Genomic DNA, 11,627 nt, shown 5'->3' on the forward strand with positions numbered 1-11,627 from the left:
CCTATGGGAGAAGGTTTTCTGGAGAGAGCGAAGCGGCCAATCGGAACCGATCTCGGCGCTCGTCCGTTGCATCGCCGAACTCTGAAGTGATGTTGCGGATCGATATATAGACACAGTGGGGGTGCAATGCACACATGGCGCTGTTAGTTGAGTGCGCCTAACTGCCCGCGAAACGGACGGTCTAGTAAAATTATTGGGGTGTTGACAACTGCGTGAATATTCGCTTATTGTGTTGACACATCTGTCTAATGCATTTATTGTGGTTATATGAAAGGAGGAGCTAGTGAGTAGATCCATATTGGTTGTCGCGAAGCTTTTTGATTACGAGCATTATGTGGTGTGGAGTATAGTGTACTTTAATGAAGTTGCGAATCGTTCATGGGCTCACGTAGGTCTGTTACCTGCGCACCTTTTCACTCTTGTTAAGGTATATATGCCTTCTGCAGATTTCGCGCAAGTGTTCCTTTATCCGAGTATATTGCACGTGTGACACAAGTATACCAAGCCTGCGATTCGAGTATCGCTAAGTGAAGGCTGAATATTGCAAATGTGACCAAACGTGTTGACGCACGGAAACCCACAATTCGAGTATCAGTAAGGAGGGAAATGTTTGAAAGGAACAGCGTGCGTAGCTATGCAAAGCTGAAGCTGCATGACAGATCACTGATATAGTCTATCAGGGTTATAAGACCGGTTGCCAAGGGTAGGATGTCTATAAGCTCAATTGATTACGTCTGAATACAGTAAAACCTCGGTGATACGATCACGGCTCGTACGAATTTCGGGGTGATACGAATTTTTATGTGGTCCTGGCCAAGACCCATTAATCGGCAATATAATGGAGTACGGTTTTTGCGAACCCATTTTCACCCCGCGACGTTTGATACGAACTTACGCTGCCGCACAGGTAGGTGCTGCCCGCGATGTCGCAGAAGACGCGGCAATCGCGCGGGCCCGGCAACCCAAGCGTGGGCTAGCGCGGGCATGCGCGCCGCGCCTCTAGTTGACCATCAGCGGCACGTCGTAGCCTCCGAGAATGTGCGTACGAATCTCGGAGGCCTTAATGCGCCTTCGTGCGCGTTCGCGCTTAGATTACAGATAACGTTGGCGCCACGTTTTAAATGCGAAGCATTTCTTAGCGAACCTCTGGCACTTTGAGCGTTTCTATCTATCTATCTATCTATCTATCTATCTATCTATCTATCTATCTATCTATCTATCTATCTATCTATCTATCTATCTATCTATCTATCTATCTATCTATCTATCTATCTATCTATCTATCTATCTATCTATCTATCTATCTATCTATCTATCTATCTATCTATCTATCTATCTATCTATCTATCTATCTATCTATCTATCTATCTATCTATCTATCTATCTATCTATCTATCTATCTATCTATCTATCTATCTATCTATCTATCTATCTATCTATCTATCTATCTATCTATCTATCTATCTATCTATCTATCTATCTATCTATCTATCTATCTATCTATCTATCTATCTATCTATCTATCTATCTATCTATCTATCTATCTATCTATCTATCTATCTATCTATCTATCTATCTATCTATCTATCTATCTATCTATCTATCTAGCCGCCTACGTCTGAGCGTTCTCATGATCGCCCCGTTAGCTTGGTGTAGACCAATATTGGCATGGGAGGGTAAGAGGATTTGGCGAATATGACTGTAGGGTCATGACATGAATAACGCGAAAATCTTGTCGCGTACGTCGTCAAACGCTTTCTACCAGACACCTGTGGCACATACCAGTTTACCACGGGCCGCGGTGTAGGGGTATGCGCCACAGGTGATTGACAGTTTATATCTACACAGGAACGGCGAGAACAGACATTGTTAACTTAAATGCGACAGCGTTAAGAAAAACTGACATCGGTAGCGTTGACCCGACGAATGGAAAGAATGAAAATTAGGATCCCAGCAGCAGGGCCGGATTAACAGTGCGGAGGGCCCGGTTCAAAAAGATAAGGGGGGCCTCTCCCCCCCCCCCTCGCCCCGCCCCCTTTCTTTCCCGCCTTGTCATCAGGTCATGCTTAAGACTTGACGCTTTTTACATTTAGCTGCAAAGAACACAAGCCATGTTTATTCTAAGCCTCTCCGGAGTGTTTAATATTACCTGGGCGTTTCCTTTCTTGCGGAGCACGTGGAGAGATTGTCATCGTAATAATTAACTATATCAGGAGACGAAGACACACGGACAGCATTAAGGTTTGTCTGGTTCGTTGGATCATACTGAAAGAAGACTAAAGTGTGCGAGAAGTTTAGACTGCCGAATATAAACAACGCCTCATTTTAAAAATTTTTTCGCGTATATATGATCTAGCTGGTCTGTGTAACTAACCCACTTAATGTTCTTTTTTTTTTTCGCGAATCAATAATGGGCGGAATCACTCGGCTTCGTAATAAATGTATCTGCACCGTACGCTTAAAAATTTTTTTATTTACAGACGTAGATCGTACAAGGTTATTAAAACTGCAGTTGGACTCGTATACCCAATAAAAAAAAAAACATTTATACATAGTTAATATGAGTACATAACAAGTAACATGTATCACGTGCGTACACATTTTTATTGCGCCTTGGGATTGCACCAGCGCGGATAAAACAGGACACGAAGAAACACTTGACAGTGTCACGCACTGACATACTGATTTTATGTACACAAAACCCTGCCTATGTATGCGCAAAAGTTTGCCATATCACAATATGAATTATCAATGCCGAAAATGTCACTCGTGGTCGAACAATAAACAGATGCAACAAACGTGTATGAACATCTGCTAGTCGACTACGAAAATGAAAAATAAAGGACAGCAAGAAACGCCGGCGATGTTTGCAGTCGACAGCCGACGACAACGTCGACCTACCAGCAACTGGGGCATCCCAAAGAGAGCCCAATCACTTTGGACCTCACCCGCTTCCTAATGCAGGGGCGTAGCCAGAAATTTTTTTCGGGGGGGGGGGTTCAACCATACTTTATGTATGTTCGTGCGTGCGTTTTTATGTGTGCGTGTATATATACACAAGCAAAACTGGAAAATTTCGGGGGGGGGGTTTGAACCCCCCCAACCCCCCCCTTGGCTACGCCCCTGTCCTAATGAGAGCTACTTCAGCCCCCCTCTACATCTCCTTTTTCTGTACGTCACTATCCAGCCCGTTTCATCCGTCAGTATAGTTCTGTGCTTAGGACTTCGATAGCGAAACAAGCAGCGACGTACCAGCATTCTTTATTATTTTTTTAGAAGTACCCCTAACCCCCCCCCCCCCCCTTTTTTTTTTACTAAAGCACGAGTATGGTTTTGTTGTCACCACCCTCGCGCGTTTTCTTGCTTTTATTGCTTTCACACTTGACTCTGCGGTCACTCCTAGCTTCGTTGGGTCCAGCTGTTTTTTGTTGTCAAACGCAGCCCCAGAAATTTCTCTGCACGTACGCTGCATGCTCTATGTGCACGACCGCCTGAGGCTGTAAAAAAGCGCGTCCCTCCCGTCCAGATGCAGCGGCGGGCCGTCTTTGAGACAGTTGCGATTTGCGGATAGACACAGATGCCGATCCTTCAGAAAAACAAGCATATATAAGTGCAGTAAAGCGGCACGCGGGGTGCCGACAAAGGTCCTTCAAACGAATGAACGGCGTGAACATGCGCTGCAGGGCACACACAAATGGAAACACTACTTGGATCAGTTAAAAAAAAAAAAGAATAAAATGCTCGACTCCCTCCCCTCCTCATTTTTTTTTGCGATCTCTTTTTGTGTCATTGTGGTGGCCCTCTCCCCGCCACCAACCCCGCGTTTTTTGATACCCCCGCAACTACAGCGTAACCAGCCTAACCCCCACCGACCAAGGGGACGCGCTCCACACCCCGCAAGAGTTCTCAGGAGAAACTGGCGGCAGCGCCCCTGGCGGGCGCTCAAGCTGTCGACGCGGAGAGGGCCGCGGCGGCGCGGCGCAGGGATACGGCAGTGAGCCCACTGCCCCATTCTAGTCTATAAGTAACTTATTCAAAGTGTGCTTTTCTAGAAATAATTTTTACTAAGAGCGACAATGAAGAATACTCTCAAAACAAATTTATGAGTAACATTACGGTAGTTTAACATGACAATGAAACACTACCGAAGAAATCTGATATTGGCGATAATCACTGACGAGAGTTTATCGCGTAGTTTGGGTTTCTGCAGCTTCCTGTCTACCGATTACTCTCTCGACATGATCTGGATCTGTCTACAATACGAAGGAAGTCCACAGAATAAGACGATACAGCCTGAATTGACTCTACAATAAGATCTCTATATCATTATGGTTCACATATCTTCGCAGCGGGTGGCATTCTCAAGCGTTCTGGTTCAGGTGAATATTACAGCGATGCTCGCTCATTCCAATGAATGGTCACCGACAGTCTCCAAAGGTGTAAGTTAGTAAGAAAATCTCGTACTTGCTTATTCATAAAATTAGTTGATAATGACGGAGGCAACACAAGAGCAAATGCACCCACTTAGTCATTGCGTAATAATATATTCGCAATAAAAGTATTCATACGCTAATACACTGAATATTATTTTAATATTCCCAAGGGTCTCGCAAAGATGTTGTTAGTGCCCCAATCTTTGCAAAGTAACGAAAATAGAAGCTCTGCAACTCTCGCACGAAACGTGCACACTGTACCTGTTAGCCATCTTAAAGTGCCCAAGTGCCGAAATATGAGAAATGCGCTTGCAGCTGTTTCCAATACTCGCACGAATGTAAATTTTGAAGCTCTTACCTTTAAGGTCGGCGTATCCGATTGTTCTGCAGTGATAACGACGAGTACAGAGCTCCAGAGCGTGAATGCGCACGAAATTTCTTTAACCGAAGAATGCGTCATAAGAGCCGTGCTGCCTCGCGGATCGTTGAGCGCCGCAGCGGTGTTACGTGATCTGAATAAGTTAGTAAGAAAAGCTCGTACCTGCTTCTTCATATAATTAGTTGATAATGACGGAAGCAACACAAGAGCAAACGCACCCACTTAGTCATTGCGTAAAAATATATTCGCAATAAAAGCATTCAAATGCTAATCCACCGAATATTATTTAAATATTCCCAAGGGTCTCGCAAAGATGTTGGTAGTGCCTCAATCTTTGCAAAGTAACGAAAATAGAAGCTCTGCAACTCTCGCACGAAACGTGCACACTGTACCTGTTAGCCATCTTAAAGTGCCCAAATGTAAGAAATGCGCTTGCAGTTGTTTCCAATACTCGCACGAATGTAAATTTTGAAGCTCTTACCTTTAAGGTCAGCATATCCGATTGTTCTACAGTGACGACGAGTACAGAGCTCCAGAGCGTGAAGGCGCACGAAATTTCTTTAACCGAAGAATGCGTCATAAGAGCCGTGCTGCCTTGTGGATCGTTGAGCGCGGCAGCGGTGTTATGTGATCTCGAAAAAGCTGCGCGCATCCGGTCGGCTCGGAGAAGCATCATGTTCACCTGAGACGCCCGTGGTTGCATGTGCTATGCAGGGCATTGCGTAAAAGAAGTTCAAAAGTGATGGTCGATTGAGGACCCCCACCACAACGCTCAAGCATTGCGGTGAGGGCCTGCTGGCGGCCAGATAGTGGATATATGTTGTAGATATTTCCTGTGCACAACCTTTACCAAGTGATGGTCTCAAGTTTCCCTATGTAACCACCAAGCAGGAATTAAGACAGAACGGCAATGCCGGAAGCAAAGAATCAAACCATTACTCCTTCGGAGTCCTTGCATAATCAGGAAGTTCCTTAACATACTAATATTTCATGGTGCGTTGTTTACACTATAATGAAAGCATACTATAGCATACCTATGCGTCAGCTTCGTACCGGTTATTTTCATTCGGCGCTTTAAACGATATTTCAAACAGGAACCACTCTCAATGCGCCTTCGCATTGCGTGTTGGACCGTAGCTGCTAAAATCCTCGTCAGGCTGCTCCAAGTGTCCATCCGCTGGATCAGCTCCTTCCCTGTACACGATGCATGGTCTTGGGCGAGTAAAAGGTTTTTACCGCAGACTGCAGAACTGGGAACTGACTTCAATATTATGCACGTCATGCAACGAACAACCGCTTAGAAGCATGTATATTGATTATTGAAATAGATAATCTGTTTCTATCAGGGGAATCCAGCAGGAGGGTTAAACTTTTTCGAACAAAACAACGAAGTCGGCCATTTTTTCTGTCCCTTTGGGGGCCCCCTAAAACCGGAGGGCCCGGTTCATTTGAACCCTTTGAACCCTGGATAATCCGCCCCTGCCCAGCAGGAATCGAACCCAAGCATTCTTGCGTGGCAATCAGGTATTCTACCACAGAGCTACGCCAGGTTTATAAACTGGTTTGGAAAAACAGCCTATGCAGGCGTAATATCGGTGCAACGTCAATTGTGGTTGTGGTGCTGGCTACCTGACTTTGCAAGAAAGCAATAAACACTACATGATACGCCTACGATACAGGCGTCATATCAGATTAACGTCGGTGATTCCAGTGTTGGCTCCGCATTTATATCAGTCTACTAAACATTGCATTTGTATGCCTATGATTCAGCAAGCTGTATTGAAGCATTGCTCGACACCGGAGGAATACATTAACGAAAGTTACGTATGATATTCACATCATCGCACCGTAAAGTGCACTTAGCCCGCCAGAACGACGCAGTGTCCACTTCTTACAAGGCTGGGCGATGGCCTTATGCTGACCGAGGATGATGCCAGATTGACAGCCGCTTTGTAGACTAGGCTACGTAGGCCACATAAGCCCAGGTAGTATACGAATACGACAAGCGCCATCCACTGATGTTGTTCTACGTATCCAGACCTATTACCCTCGATGGCCTATACCGACAGACAATTCGTCGACGAAATGACTGAGGCATTCACAATTTCCAACAGCTGTACTATACCTCATACTTCACTACACATGAACCCCTCTTCATCGCTATCACGACCGCATCCGATAACAAGTCATGAAAAGCTGCTGCTGCTCACTGATCACGGTGATGTTGACCTTGTTCAAGAACTCTCAAGAACCTCTTCCAGACATGCACACGGGTTCGTGAAACGTGCGTGCGCTCTCCATCATAAGGGACAAGTATAAGAACTACATATCAGCTTACCGCTTCTGGTGTTGCTGATACCCACGTTATAGTTGACAGCGTTACCCAGCTGTAAATAACTGGTTATATAACACATATGCGGCTCTTCAACATATATGTGTGCGTATAAAATTTATACAAATCTTTAGCGTCATTTTGTAACGTTTCGCTCAGCAAAAAAATTACGCCACAGTCACCTTCCCGCTGCATGCTTCGCATAACACCGACTCCCATGGTACGTGGGATATGCCGAATTTTTTTTTCTTTTTTTCTTTTTTTTGGTTCCTCGCGTCGACGCATGCTGCCGTGCTCGAGGTAGCGTTGTTGTACACGCCTGCCGCGTAGATGCAAGCCACGCCCTCGCAATCAAACATCCTACAAAGGTGGACGAGGACCGAAAGAAGTGGACGGTCCTGGAGAAGGAGCTGGGCCTCGCAGCGTCAACATGCACGATTGTTCAGGACGCGGACACCTGCCAACTCTCCGATTGGCACGGGAGACTCCCGAACACCACCGCGATAAGAAAATAAAAAAAACCGAGGACAGCGGTTTCTAATATTTTGTGCCCATCTTCACGTGCAAAGCGCTCCTTAAGTCGCTTTCGCCGCCGTACTCTGTTGTCATGCGAAAAAGCGTACAAAGATTTGGAAGGGGCTACTTGTTCATTAATTATACACGCGCGCACGCGCCTATATTTACGAGTACAATTATGATCGTTGACCTCCAAAAACTTTACTTTCAACCATGGAAATGACATTGCCGCGGCCCTGAGACACAATAAATGAAAGTGTACGCCAGCTTTCTTTTGTTGCATACTAATTTTTCATGTTTTCTGGTGATACGAATTTCGGATGATACGAATATTTTTGGTGACCCCGCGAGATTCGTATCACCGAGGTTTTACTGTATAGGAGTGATGAATTTCGGAAATTGGAAGGCATATATGGTGTCAGTATATCCATGGTGTGAACTGAAGATGCCATTAGGGGGGGGGGGGGAGGGGTGCAAAGTCTAATCGCAGCGCCTCCCCCTCCCCCTGGACGAGTCAAAAGAACAACATGACATCATGCTTCACAATGAAAAAAAAAAAGAAAATGAAGCGATGACCTGCTTCTGACAATGACCGGCATTTGGTCCCGCCTTTCCTGACGTAAAGATGGGAAGCAAGCAGTTCTTGGAATGCAAGATCGGGGGCCTTCGGCCGTCGTAATCGTCAAAAAACCTGCGTGGCCATAACTGAATAAATTTCCTGTGAGGCAGACGTATTGCCAAAATATTTGCGATAGCCTACTATCAGCTTCGCTTAATTTATGAGCATTTTTTGGCGAGAGAAATAAATTATTTTCTCAGTGAAAATGGCGGAATATGTCCATCAGTAAATTCATATTCAAAAGCAACCAGTTACACCTCACAATGAACAAACTTAGCCCCTGATATTTTTTTATATTGAAATCATAAAGTGCAATATAAATTTGATGCCGCGCACTTTCACCTTATGTAGTGGCTTACTTTCCGCTGCAGCTGAACGCTTTAATTTTATGATCATGTGTCAGCAAAGCACTCTGGTGAAGAACGCAAGCATGTCAACTTTCTTGCCCTTCAGCCTGCTCCTCCGGCTCCACGGTGTACCACGCGCGCGGGAACCATTGCAACTTTATGCTGCAATGAGTTCGCGCTGTTGATCTTGTATTATCGATAGTACCATAGAATTTATTATCGATAGCGCTATCGATAGTATTTTTTACCATCGATAGTTCGGTAGTGCCTCGGCTATCGATAGTACCGATAGTACCATCGATAGTTATGCATCACTACCGAGGGCCTGCATGTTTTTATTCGAATAGTTCCCCTCACTCCCCCTTCCTCCCCCTTTCTTTTCTTTTTCACGACACGTTACACGGGCAGCCGTTCGGATTGAAAGAAGAGCGCATCCGCATTGATTTTTAACGAACGTAGACCGTTCGTCAGTGGGTAAGCCATAGTGGGTAAGCACAATTTTTTTTCGTTAAATGCGCCATAAGAATAATTCATTTTCCTTGTGGCCGAATGCGCTGTTATGTATACGCAACGGCACCGCATCTAGCTTATGGAAGCTTGGTTAGGAGGATCAGAGAAGGCGCAAACATCGAGCTCTCTCTCTTCCTTTTTTCGTCCCTTCGTTATTACGTCATATTCAACAAAACATGAAATAAAATGCAAAAAACCTGGATTAGATTAATTTAAAGACGCTGCACTTCAGCTGCACCAGTGTGTTCTCAGGTATAGTTCTCAGTTAAAAGGACACTAAAGAGGAAAACGAATTTTGTCGTATCGGTAAAATTACCGTTTCACAATTCCAAAATCGCCACGCTTCATTATGGAAACTTGGCAGCGCAAGCAAACGGGACACAGAAGGAGCAGTACACAAACAAGTGCTTGCTCGTGTCCTGCCAAGTTTTCATAATGAATCTATACCAACTGACCCGCCTATCAACCCTCCTGCAATTTATCACCACGGTTGCCGCGAGAACATGCCTGGTAAGCGAGAAAACGAGCAAAAAAAAAAAAAAAAAAAGAGAAACGCGGGAGGCGACATTACCTTGAAGTTCCCGCATCAATATTCGTGACGTCACAGATTTTGGCGGCGTCGACTTGGGCATACGTAGTTCCTAATCAGTAAAAATTAAGTACATTCTCCTCTGAGGGGGCCAGAGACTTAACATACCAAGTTTTAGGAAATTTCGTTGAGCTAATGCGAGCAGAATACGGAAAAACACTTTGAAAATCCGTGACGTCACCATCAGAGATATCGGCGCGAAATTTTTAAAGTTAGACTTTGACCTTGATTTTCTCAATTATTTATACACTTATTGCGGTGAAATTAACGACAGTAGAGTTTTCAGCTTATGATTTATCAGTCTAAGTTGATTTATCCTTTCACATCAGTGTCTCTTTAAAAGATGTGTGCAGGCTTATATCCGCGATGGTTAATAATAGTGGTTTTACGTGCGAAAATCACTAGATGACTATATGAGAGACGCCGTAGTGAAGGGCTCCACCCGGGGTTCTTTAACGTGCACCTAAATCTAAGAACACGGGCCTCTAGCATTTTGCCTCTATCGAAATGCGGCCGGGATTCGATCCTGCGACCTTCGGGTACAGTGAACTAGAATACGTTCTTCTAGGATTCTTCTATAGAGACCACGCGCGCAGGGTCTCTATAGAAGACTGTATTTGGGGTCAGCAGTCGACCACCATAACCAGCATAGACCATCGCGGATGGGTCGGCGCTGGTTACATGCGATAAATGAGGCAGCATTGCGGTAGCAACCAACCTTTATTAGAGTCGAGCGAGTGCAACAAAACGAAACAAACCACTCCGGCAAATCAGCTTGCACGTGACGTCATGGACGCATCTTCTGAACGTACAGGCACTCCACGATGGCCGCTTTGATGACAAACAAGTGGCGGCTAAAACCTGCTTCAGTGTGATAACGAAGCGACAGGAACGCCTCTCTGCGTGAATAACGAAAGAACCTGCATGTGATGTTTTGACAACATTAATGCGACTTATTAAAGTATATAGCTGACTGGGGTAATTGGTTACTCATAGTGACGACAAACAGCACAGTTTCTTGGAATGGGGGGGTACTGTGATTGTATGCTGTCAAACGCCAAAATTGACCCTCGTCCCGCGGCGTCGGCGCCAACACGAGTGATGCAAACAAACAAAAAAAAAAAACATCACGTGATGCATGACGTCAAAGATCACTAAATTTTGCGACGTCACTGTGGCGTCACATCACGTGACTTCACACGATGACGTCATCACATGACATCATCATTTGGTCAAACGCGGGCCTATCACCATGCCTATCACGAAGACAGTGCAAAACCGTACGTTAGGTGTGGAAAGCTTTCGGTGGGTGGCGGGGCAGGAACAATACAACTGAGAAGAAAAAGAAGATATGGCTTTCGCCTTCGAGTCCTCTTAGGTGAATGCATAAGGGACCCTGTTTCTTGCTTTTTTAGGGGCGAAGCTCCTTAAGGCGGCACCCGTTCGTCCCTCGTAGTCGTAGTAGTAGTAGTAGTGCGTAACAAGTCTTACGCTTTGACCTCCAAGGTGGTGCCGGTGGGAGATTTTTCCTGTGCGTTGTTGAACAATAAAAAATTCGCAGCGTGCGCGTTAACTAAAAGCCGAATTCTTCTGTCTCTCATTCCCCATTAGCAGCCATTGGCATGTTCCAGTAGGAAACGTTAGTAGAAGTAGAAGTGTAAGTGTTAGCTAAAAGCCGACTTCTGTCTCTCATTCCCATTAGCAGCCATTGTTTACCTCCAAGGTAGTGCCTGGTGAGATTTCTCCTGTGCGTGATTAAACAATAAAAATTTTGTTCAAAAACGCCGTTGATTGATGAAATAAACCAACGAAAGACGCCAGATGTTTTGTAAAAGCAAAACGAAAGAACGCCAGATGTTTCTAAAGCAAAGCGAAAAGACGCCAGCTGCTTAACGAAAGACG

The sequence above is a fragment of the Rhipicephalus sanguineus genome, chromosome 9, assembly GCF_013339695.2.
Source record: "Rhipicephalus sanguineus isolate Rsan-2018 chromosome 9, BIME_Rsan_1.4, whole genome shotgun sequence".
Taxonomy (NCBI): Eukaryota; Metazoa; Arthropoda; class Arachnida; order Ixodida; family Ixodidae; genus Rhipicephalus; species Rhipicephalus sanguineus.